General features: G+C 28.2%; 1 long non-coding RNA gene across 1 annotated transcript in view; it reads left to right on the top strand.

Moving 5' to 3' along the window:
• Positions 1-621: 621 nt before the first annotated feature.
• Positions 622-9,202, top strand: part of LOC139425554 (uncharacterized) — a 54,050-nt gene continuing 45,469 nt past the window's right edge. Inside the window, exon 1 of the long non-coding RNA XR_011636763.2 lies at positions 622-941. This is a non-coding gene — a long non-coding RNA (uncharacterized LOC139425554). The remainder of the gene's footprint in view (positions 942-9,202) is intronic.

Genomic DNA, 9,202 nt, shown 5'->3' with positions numbered 1-9,202 from the left:
ACTTTCACCAAATTTTTATCACACATTATAAAACCCTATTTTATTGTTAATTTTACCGAAATCATTACAACAAATCAATTCCTCTGGGGGTACTGATCCAGGAGTTTCCTTGTCCTCTGGATTGGTTCAAAAATTACAAGGCTACGGAGTTGAACATTAGTAGTCGTAAACCCAAAAATTGGGTCGACTGTTCAATGACGTATACATATAATAACCACTTTCATGCTTTTATTGATACATGATTGATACTTAACTTTATCAACTCCCAAATCTCAAATCTATTAAGCATTTGTTGGGTGAAATTAGAAATCTAACATGAAATTCTAGTCATCCAGTTCACACTATTGGAAAGTGCTTTTCTTAAAGTATGGTCTCACACATGCCATAAGCGATCTATCATCACATCGAGTTCGTCAAGAGAAATCAAGTCTGTGTTAAAGGCATATGAAATAGCTAAACCAGATATTGAAAAGGATACGTAATAAAGTAAAGGTTCACTATAAGTTCCTGTAAAAGACTGATATATCAGGAGTATGTCGATATTTATTGATGAATGACAGCATTCACAGTCGCTCAGCGTTTGTTTCAATTGCTTGTTAAATATCATTTTTTTTTCTCTCATTTGCATCATCGCCAAATGTCACTCTAAAATCCGCCAACATTCATCATATATTGATGGTGAATGTGAATGAATTTAGTAATCATTAAAGCAAAATACAGCATGAATAAACCATAAATAAAGTATTGAAACGGACATACTATAGCTCTCAAAACAAGTATATTCCTCATTTGGTGTTAAGACACTGAAGAAGGTGCCTGTTTAGAGAAAATGTACATTTCTGTTCTGTATTTGTGCTTTATTTGTATTTGTGCTTTATTATATGTTTTTCGCTTTAGTCTATGTAACACAAAGTGTAGCACAAAGATATCCTCTTTTTTGGGTAAGTAATTGCTGACCGAAGTCTGAACCATATTTTTTTTAAAAATATGTCTCATAATATGTCATGAAAATTTATTTATTAATTTGTTAAAGGTCAGGTGCATTAAGTTTATAAAGATGACATAATTTGCATTATATTTGAAATGAAGGCCACAAAAACATGGTTATGTGATTTGATCAACTCTGTCTCTTAGCAGATTTTATAAATTTTTGTCAAATCATTACAACACGTATTGGATAAAAACTCTCATTTACTTTCCGTAAGTAATTTTTATTTCTCAAAAATGAAACATAGCTTCTGTTTGATTCTAAAAATGTTTCTTTTTTGTAATTTTGTAAAATATAACTTTTTAGTGTGACGAAAACATTTCTGCCATGTTTATTTTAAACTGTTTTAAATTACATATTATTTCTTTTGCTAAAAGATCGCTGCCCAAAAATTTAAAATATATACATACATAATAGCATTTTCTACGTCGTAGAATGGTGTTTTAAAAAATTTCGTTTACAATTAAATTAAATTCTTTTTTGTCTTCAATGCTTTTTATTTTGTTCTTGCTATTTGATAGACTAAATAATTAATTCATAAATAGGCAGAATCATATTGATATTTTGTTAACAATAGTATTTTAAACCATTTCATTAGAAAATATAAACAAAATTTTGCTTCAATAAAGGCATTTTCGACATTGCAGAAGGATAAATGAAAGGTTCTTTCTTAACTTTCATAGATTATAAATGTTTGATAGACATTTAAAAAATATTTATGGTATATTTTTAGTATTATTTTTGTATATTGAAAACATTATTTTTATACTTTTTTTAGAATTATTTTCACTGTGCACTGTAAAACACACCGACACCCTAAATGCCGGTACTTTTTACCGTAAAATTTAACAGAATAAAAAATTTTATATACCGAAACATTTACAGTAATATTTGCTGTACAGTCACTTTTAATAAAATATTACGGTATAAAATTTTACGGTGAAATTACATTTTTTGGTAAAATGGATTTTAAGGATGATACAACCAGGGTGCTAGCATTTTTTACCCAATTTGATCCAGAATTTTTTACCGCAATTAGATTTTGTAAGTTTTTCAAATTCTTCCATTTTATTCTTTCTCTAAAAGCAATTCATTTTTTATAAATGTGTTTAAAATTTTTATGTTCTCCTATACAGTTTTAATACAATGCTTTATAAATCAGAGAAAGCCTAAAGAACTTATGTATGTAAACACACGCAAAACATACAAACGAGAGTAGAGAATATTAAGCATATCTGAAATAAAAAAAGGTAATGTAGTTTCTAGATTTATTTTCAAAAGAGTTACTCCCGTCTGTCAGAAAACTTAAGCGTACAACAAAGATAAACGAAAAAAAATATTGTTTGAGAAAAGAATAGTTATAGTGTTAAAAAAAATTTACGATAATTATTTGCATAAGTATTTCGTGAATCGGTATATAAAAGGCAAAATATTATCACGCTTGGGAAATTTTCGTGATTTTTTTCAACACTTTCCTTTATTTTATTTTGGTGGTAAATTTCTAGGAAATATCATAAATTTCATCATTTCAAGTTACGTCAAATGATGGTTACGTCAAAACCTTACTCCTTGGATATGTTAGGACTGATAACAAGGCCTATGACAAAATAAATAAATAAATATCACAGGTATTGTGATTTGTACACGGAAAAAAATTCTGGTAAAATTACCGTTCTGTATGGTAATGATGTTTCTAATAACAACAATAATAAAAAACACATTATTCTAGTTAACAAAACCAAAATATATGCTATTCAAACTATTCATTTGGTTGATGTGAGTTTCTATTTTCTGATGATTTTGTTTGAGTTTCTTTTCTGAATTGATTCGATGTATTTCATGTTTCTTTTCCTGGACTTCTATGCAAAAGCTTCGGGATACTGAGGGAGTTAATTTAGGCATTTGCCCTCTCTCTCAATAGAGAAGGTTTTGTTTTATGGCTACCGGGCCGGTACGCCTTGAAGACGTCGGATTCGGTGATCATATTTTTATTTTTATTTCCTTCGTTTCCTTTATTGCTACATTTATTCTTTCTTTTTTTGAAATTTCTGCTGCTTTTAAGAGCGTTTTTTTTTTCAAAGAAGTTTTGTTAATTTAGAATTAGAATTTTTTGTATTCTTTTAGTATTGGTAATTTTTTCTTACATATGAAAACGGTGTGCCGTAAACACTGGTTTTCGAAATTATAGTTATTATTATCACACATTTAGTAAAACATGCAAAACTGAAAAGTATAATTCAGCCTAATAAAGGATTTTCGAACCATGCTCTAAGATATCATGATAAAATTACCAGATTTTACCACTTTTACCAAATTTTGACTCATAAAAACATATTTTATTGTTAGTTTTATAAAAATCCTTATCAAAGCGCCTCGATCGAAATTACCGAGTTTTTTGGTCCCTCCCTTAGAGCCAGAAGTACGGTAAATTTTACCATATTCTTATAGTTCTCACCATGCTTTTTTCCTCAGTGTAGGTTTGCAAAAAAATAAAAGTTTTAATCTGGTACTGCATGGTATAACAGTATAGTTTATTATCTTTTTTAAAATGTTCAAATTCATTTTAATTTTAAAACGCATCTATTTTATGAGTGATGTCGAATGCACAGATCTATTAAGAAAGTCGAATGCACATATCTATCAAGAATGATGTCGAATACAAAATCTATTAAGCTACAATAATTATTTTTTTCTAAATAAACTTAATTCGGATTGAAAAACTATAGTAAAATAAGATTCTCTTTTTTCTATTTAAATCTGTATATCAATAACACCTAAAATAAATGAAATAATTTAATTCCTATACTTGCAGAAAATAGTATAATTTAGGCTTAGTTTTTTTTTTTCCTTTAAAAAAAACTTTTTTTAAAAAAACCTTTTTCCTTTTCGAATGAAAAACATTTAAAATGAGCAAACATTGCAATTGAACAACAAAATGGTAACACTTAAAAAATTGTAAGTCATTTAACTGAATTCTGTGCATAAAAATTAGCTTGATCTAGCAAGTAGCGTCCTCTAATTGCCTTCAAAACTTGACAGAACTCATCAAATCCGAGAATTTCAACTGTGTTTCGTCTCTTTACAGGTTTGCAAGTTCATTAAAATAAAAAACATTGTAAGTTCATTGACCGAAGTAGCTGAAATTCGCAAGCAGTTAAACACGCAATCGTATATATTGTACAATTAAGAAATTGAATTTTAAAAGTTATTATTTAAAAGTTACAACGATTATTCATTGCCCTCTTAGTGCTCCATTAGCGTCCCAAGAAGAATTTCGTCCATATAATTTTACTGAATTCTATGCATAAAAATTAACTTGGTTTCGCGAGCGTATTGTGCAACTGCTTCTAACAATTGACTTGACAGAACTCATCAAATCCGAGAATTGCAACTGTGTTTCGTCTCTTTACAGGTTTGTAAAGTTCATTAAAATGAGTAAAAAAGTACATAAAAATGAAGTTGCAAATTTATCACCCGAATGCAGAAATTTGCAAGCAATTAAATTCTCAAGCTTATATATTGTACAACTAAAAAAAATAAATAAATAAATTTAAGACTTTTTGATGCGCAAAAATAAATAAAATCTGTTGGCAAAGCTTACTATCTTCTTTTATTTATGTATTTATGTGCCTCGAAACTAGAAATATAATTCTTATTCGACCCCTGCATAAAAAAAGAAGTATATTTCACTTGAGAAGTTTTCTAGAATGGTGTCAGAAGCTCACGCCCTATTAATAAAAAGAAGTAATTTACATTCAGCAAGTATAACGTTTATGTTTAACAAACAGTGTGTTGCTACTAGAAATTATTTTCATATAAGAAGGCCAACACAGTTATTCATTGTGTAAAACATTTCATTTAACAAATGTTCTTCGATAATCTATTACTTAATTTAATTTCACTATAAATATCTTATTTATTCCTGCGCAGAATATATCTAAGGCGCATGCTAAAATAAATCTGAGCAAGAACCATAAAAACGACGACCCTGGAATGACTGTGGATGGAGCAGCCATGGTTAAAGGTGAATTAATGCGGCAATAAAAATTTATTTATGCTTCTAACCGAAAGGAATAAAAAAAAAAATGTTGCAGCACATAATGAATGAAGATGACTTAAGTTGTTTTCATGCGTTTTATTTATCCAAACGAAACTCAGTTTTTATATATTTAGTTTTAATGAGCTTATTCTATCGCATCTATTTAAAATAGAACAACATTTCTATGTATGAAAGTTATTTATGTATTTGTCTCATTATTCGACAAAATATAGGTTTTCATAAAATATAGCTTGGAACTCAAAGAAATCGGTTTGGCTCATATCGCCGATAATCACGTCGCCAACTGTTCATATCACCGAAACCACTTCGAGAACTAGTTCACTTCACAAATCACAGACTGACTGCCTTTCTACCGTACATTAAATTTGTCGGATCACAAAGTCCTCCATGTCCCATAACAAATTATACCTCTGGGGGTACTAAATTGGAGATTGATCGTTCTCTGGTTTAGGTCATTATAAAAAAAAAACCATTAGATACTTTCTGGTTAACTTATTGTTTAACAGCTACAATTTGTAAGTTATAAAAAATTTTAAAGCAAATTTAATGCCTGAATTTTTATATGCTTTTTGTTTTTAAAAATATTAAAGCTAGAAAACGAGCACAAAATTTTAACATAATGATTTTAAAAATGGAATAGTTCCAGAATCACTTTCTCTGAAACAATCAGTTTTTCTTTTTATCGGTTTCTCAAACAATAATAAAAGTTATAAACTTTTTACTATTGATTAAAGTAGCCGAAATAAGACACTTTTTCGGTTTACATATTGTTTAAGCATTCTTCTATACTTTTGTATTCGGAGACAACAGCTTCGAATTGGAAAAAAAAATATATACATGGTGATAACTTTTTCGTGATTTGAACGACTTAACTTTTTTCTTTCCATCGGATGTGTCATACAGTTATTGATGACTGACGCTTTTTGAAACAGCTGAAACTATGAAATCATAATTATATGGAAATCGTATTCATACTTCATTCACACCTGGCATATGGATGCTTATAGCGACATATCTTTTAGTGTCATTCCGTTTATGCGTAAATGAACAAACAGAAGATACTTGGAAGACAGATTTATTTCATATATCTTGCTGCAATCCGCACTTACATAATCGAGAATATTTAAGAGTTACTCGTGTAAGTGAAATAAAGTAGCAAGAAGCTTATCTGCTCGGCAAAAAACTAAATAAATAAATAAAGTTAAACAAACACACTACTGTTACAAGGCGTTAGTCAATTTTTTTCTAAGAAGGTTTTTTTTTTTTCAATATAAAATGCCCCTTTGAGCTATTTAAAACTTAATCTACACCAATATTTCTGCTTAAGAAAACGTGTTTTGCATAAATTATCTTTCAATAACCTTGTATCAATTATCTTTCAATAACTTTGCATCACTTATCTTTCAATAACTTTGCAACACTTATCTTTCAACAACTTTGCATGAATTATCCTACAATTAATTTACAACAAATTATATTATCAATTACATCCACCATTTATCAAATAATTCATCGAAAGTCAAACATTCGCATCTTCTCAACATAAAATCAGTATAATTATCTCCAGTAGAGATTTGAATTCCGCCCTGCTTCACATCGATAAATAGTAATTTGTCTGGGAAGTAAAAGAGGTTTTAACGGAATGCTGAAGACATTGTTGCAATTATACCGTACGTCATAAAATTGTGGAGACTTAATTTCCACTACTCCCCTAATCCAAAACGGGTTGCTGCAGAAATGCATTTTTTATTAGCATAATAATTCTTATGACCATGCTCTTAAAACAATTAGTTCCAATCAATTGTTATAGTTTATATAATAATTCAATTTTTATTTGCTTAGTGATTTATTCAGCTGTTGTAAGTATTATTCCATTTAAGAGACTGCAGGTGTTTCTTAGAAAAATTCTTAACAAAATACCAAGTACCATCCTAAAATATATGCTAATTCCATCACAAGCAGACACATAAATATAGTCTTAGTAAGAATATTATTTTACACAATGGCAAAATTAATCTCGAAATTTATTTGCTGGTGAAATCATATTCAAAATATATGTTCCATTTTAAACCAAAAATCTCTAATATATTAGCTGCAGACTATTATGGGTTAGTCTAACAATGAGAATTCAGATTTTGATTCCAAAGGAAAATATGCAGAAAATGTCATGAATCTTCATTCTATATACAGATGTGAACTCACAAACAATGGATTGTAAATAAGGACATTGCCTTGAATATGAAATTATTCAAATGGTATTTCACTGTAGAGCATTTGTATTAGATTTCTCTTATCTATTAAATCTGATACTGAAGCAGAAAAAAGAATTTATTTGTATGAATTAAACTTTGTCCTGTTAAAACCAGTGTCATTACTTATATTTTAAAAATTGTTGAAGATCATAGTTTTGCTAATTGTCAAGCAGCTCTTGCTTATAACTTATTTCCTGTGGACAAAAATTGGTTTTTCTCAGAGTCTTTATAATTGGATGACAACGCAAGGACTTTTGTGTAGTTCATTTATAGCAGACTTTTAATTAATTTCGCCCCATAGTTCTCTTTACAATAAATTTTATTATAGGGTCATTTTTAAATTAATAGAAACCTTTAGAAATATTATTTTTGAAGTTAAACTTTTACCTTGAAAACTCATGCTCACCTTACAATCAAAATAAAAAATGAATATCATTAATAAAAGTTGACAAGAAAAATAAAGTCATATACGTTAAATGAGCATTAATTTTCGTCTAAAATTTCAAGATATAAATTGAGGAGCGTAGTAGTTTTTCGCTAATGCGCTTTTTTAGGCATTCAAATAATTAAAATATCAATCGATATCGTATTCTCTTTCTTGATCAGTATTTCAATTGGGTACATGCAAATGACGTCACGCTAGGGTGTCGAACCTGATTGGATCTGATCCGAAAATTTATTAATAGTGCGAACAGACCAAGCTTAATATCTATAAAGATAACACGCTCTCTTGTTTATATACAGCCAACTGATTTCAGCGGTCTTCGCCTTTTTCTCGAATTGTAGGTGCCCAATTAGTTACAACAGTAAGAAAGGAAGCTTAAAAAGCAGGTAAGAGCCGCATAAACCAGCTTTAAAATGGGTTTATGAATATAATGGTTTTAAAACTTAAAGAACAATAATTTTAAAAATTTTATGAGCAATATTTTTTTTAAAAATAGAATAACATTCTTAAATGATATAAATTGGTTTTTAACACGAATAACAATGATCTTAAACATTTATGAACAATAATTTTAAAAATAAAAGAATAATGATATTAAAAATTTCGGAGCAATTGATTTGAAAATAGAAGAACAATGATCTTAAAAGAATCAATGTTCTGAACAATTTCTGGGTAATGCAATGGGCCTTCTTAAGTGAAGGAAAATTATCTTAAAAATTGATGAATAATGAAGTGAAAATAAATGAGCAACGATTTTTAATAATAATGAGCTATGTTTTTAAAGATAAAAGAACAATAATTTTAAAAATTGCTGAATTGGCATTTAAAATAGATTAACAAGGATTTTAAAAATCAATTAATGGTTTTTAAAATAAAAGAACTAAGATTTTTAAAATTGGCGAACAAAAATTTCTAAAAACCTATTATGAAAATTGAAAACCAATGATTATAAAAATAATTAAATAACAATTTTATTTGAAATAATATGTATAGCTATTAATCTGCATTTGAATGCTATAAATTATACAATAAAAGTACTTTTTAACAATGGAATTTCTTTTAAATAAATTAATGAATTTGTTTCAAATAAATAAATACATATTTATAAAATGTATATAAAAAGTTTTAAAAAAAATATCAGTTTGAGCACATAGGTAATTTACTTAACTATATTTAAATTGCATACTTCTTCTGTTTCTGTATTGTAAAAAAATTTTACAGCAAAATCTATTTTTACCGTAATATCCATTTTTTCCGTAAAATATTATAACCGTAATTATGACAGTAACATTTTAGTTTCAGTGAGTCCGTGATTTTATGGTAACTATTACTGTAAAAATTACAGTATATCAGATTTTTTGTTTCGTAATATGTTTCGGGTAAAAATGGATTTTACGGTAAAAAGTCCTTGCACCCAGCACCCTGAGTGCCAGTACTTCTTATAGTAATTTGATTCA

Source organism: Parasteatoda tepidariorum, chromosome 3, assembly GCF_982258835.1.
Source record: "Parasteatoda tepidariorum strain Cologne lab strain chromosome 3, Ptep-v5.0, whole genome shotgun sequence".
NCBI classification, from domain to species: Eukaryota; Metazoa; Arthropoda; class Arachnida; order Araneae; family Theridiidae; genus Parasteatoda; species Parasteatoda tepidariorum.
Note: the sequence above shows the minus strand (reverse complement) of the source record. Positions and strands in the feature narration are given on the sequence as shown.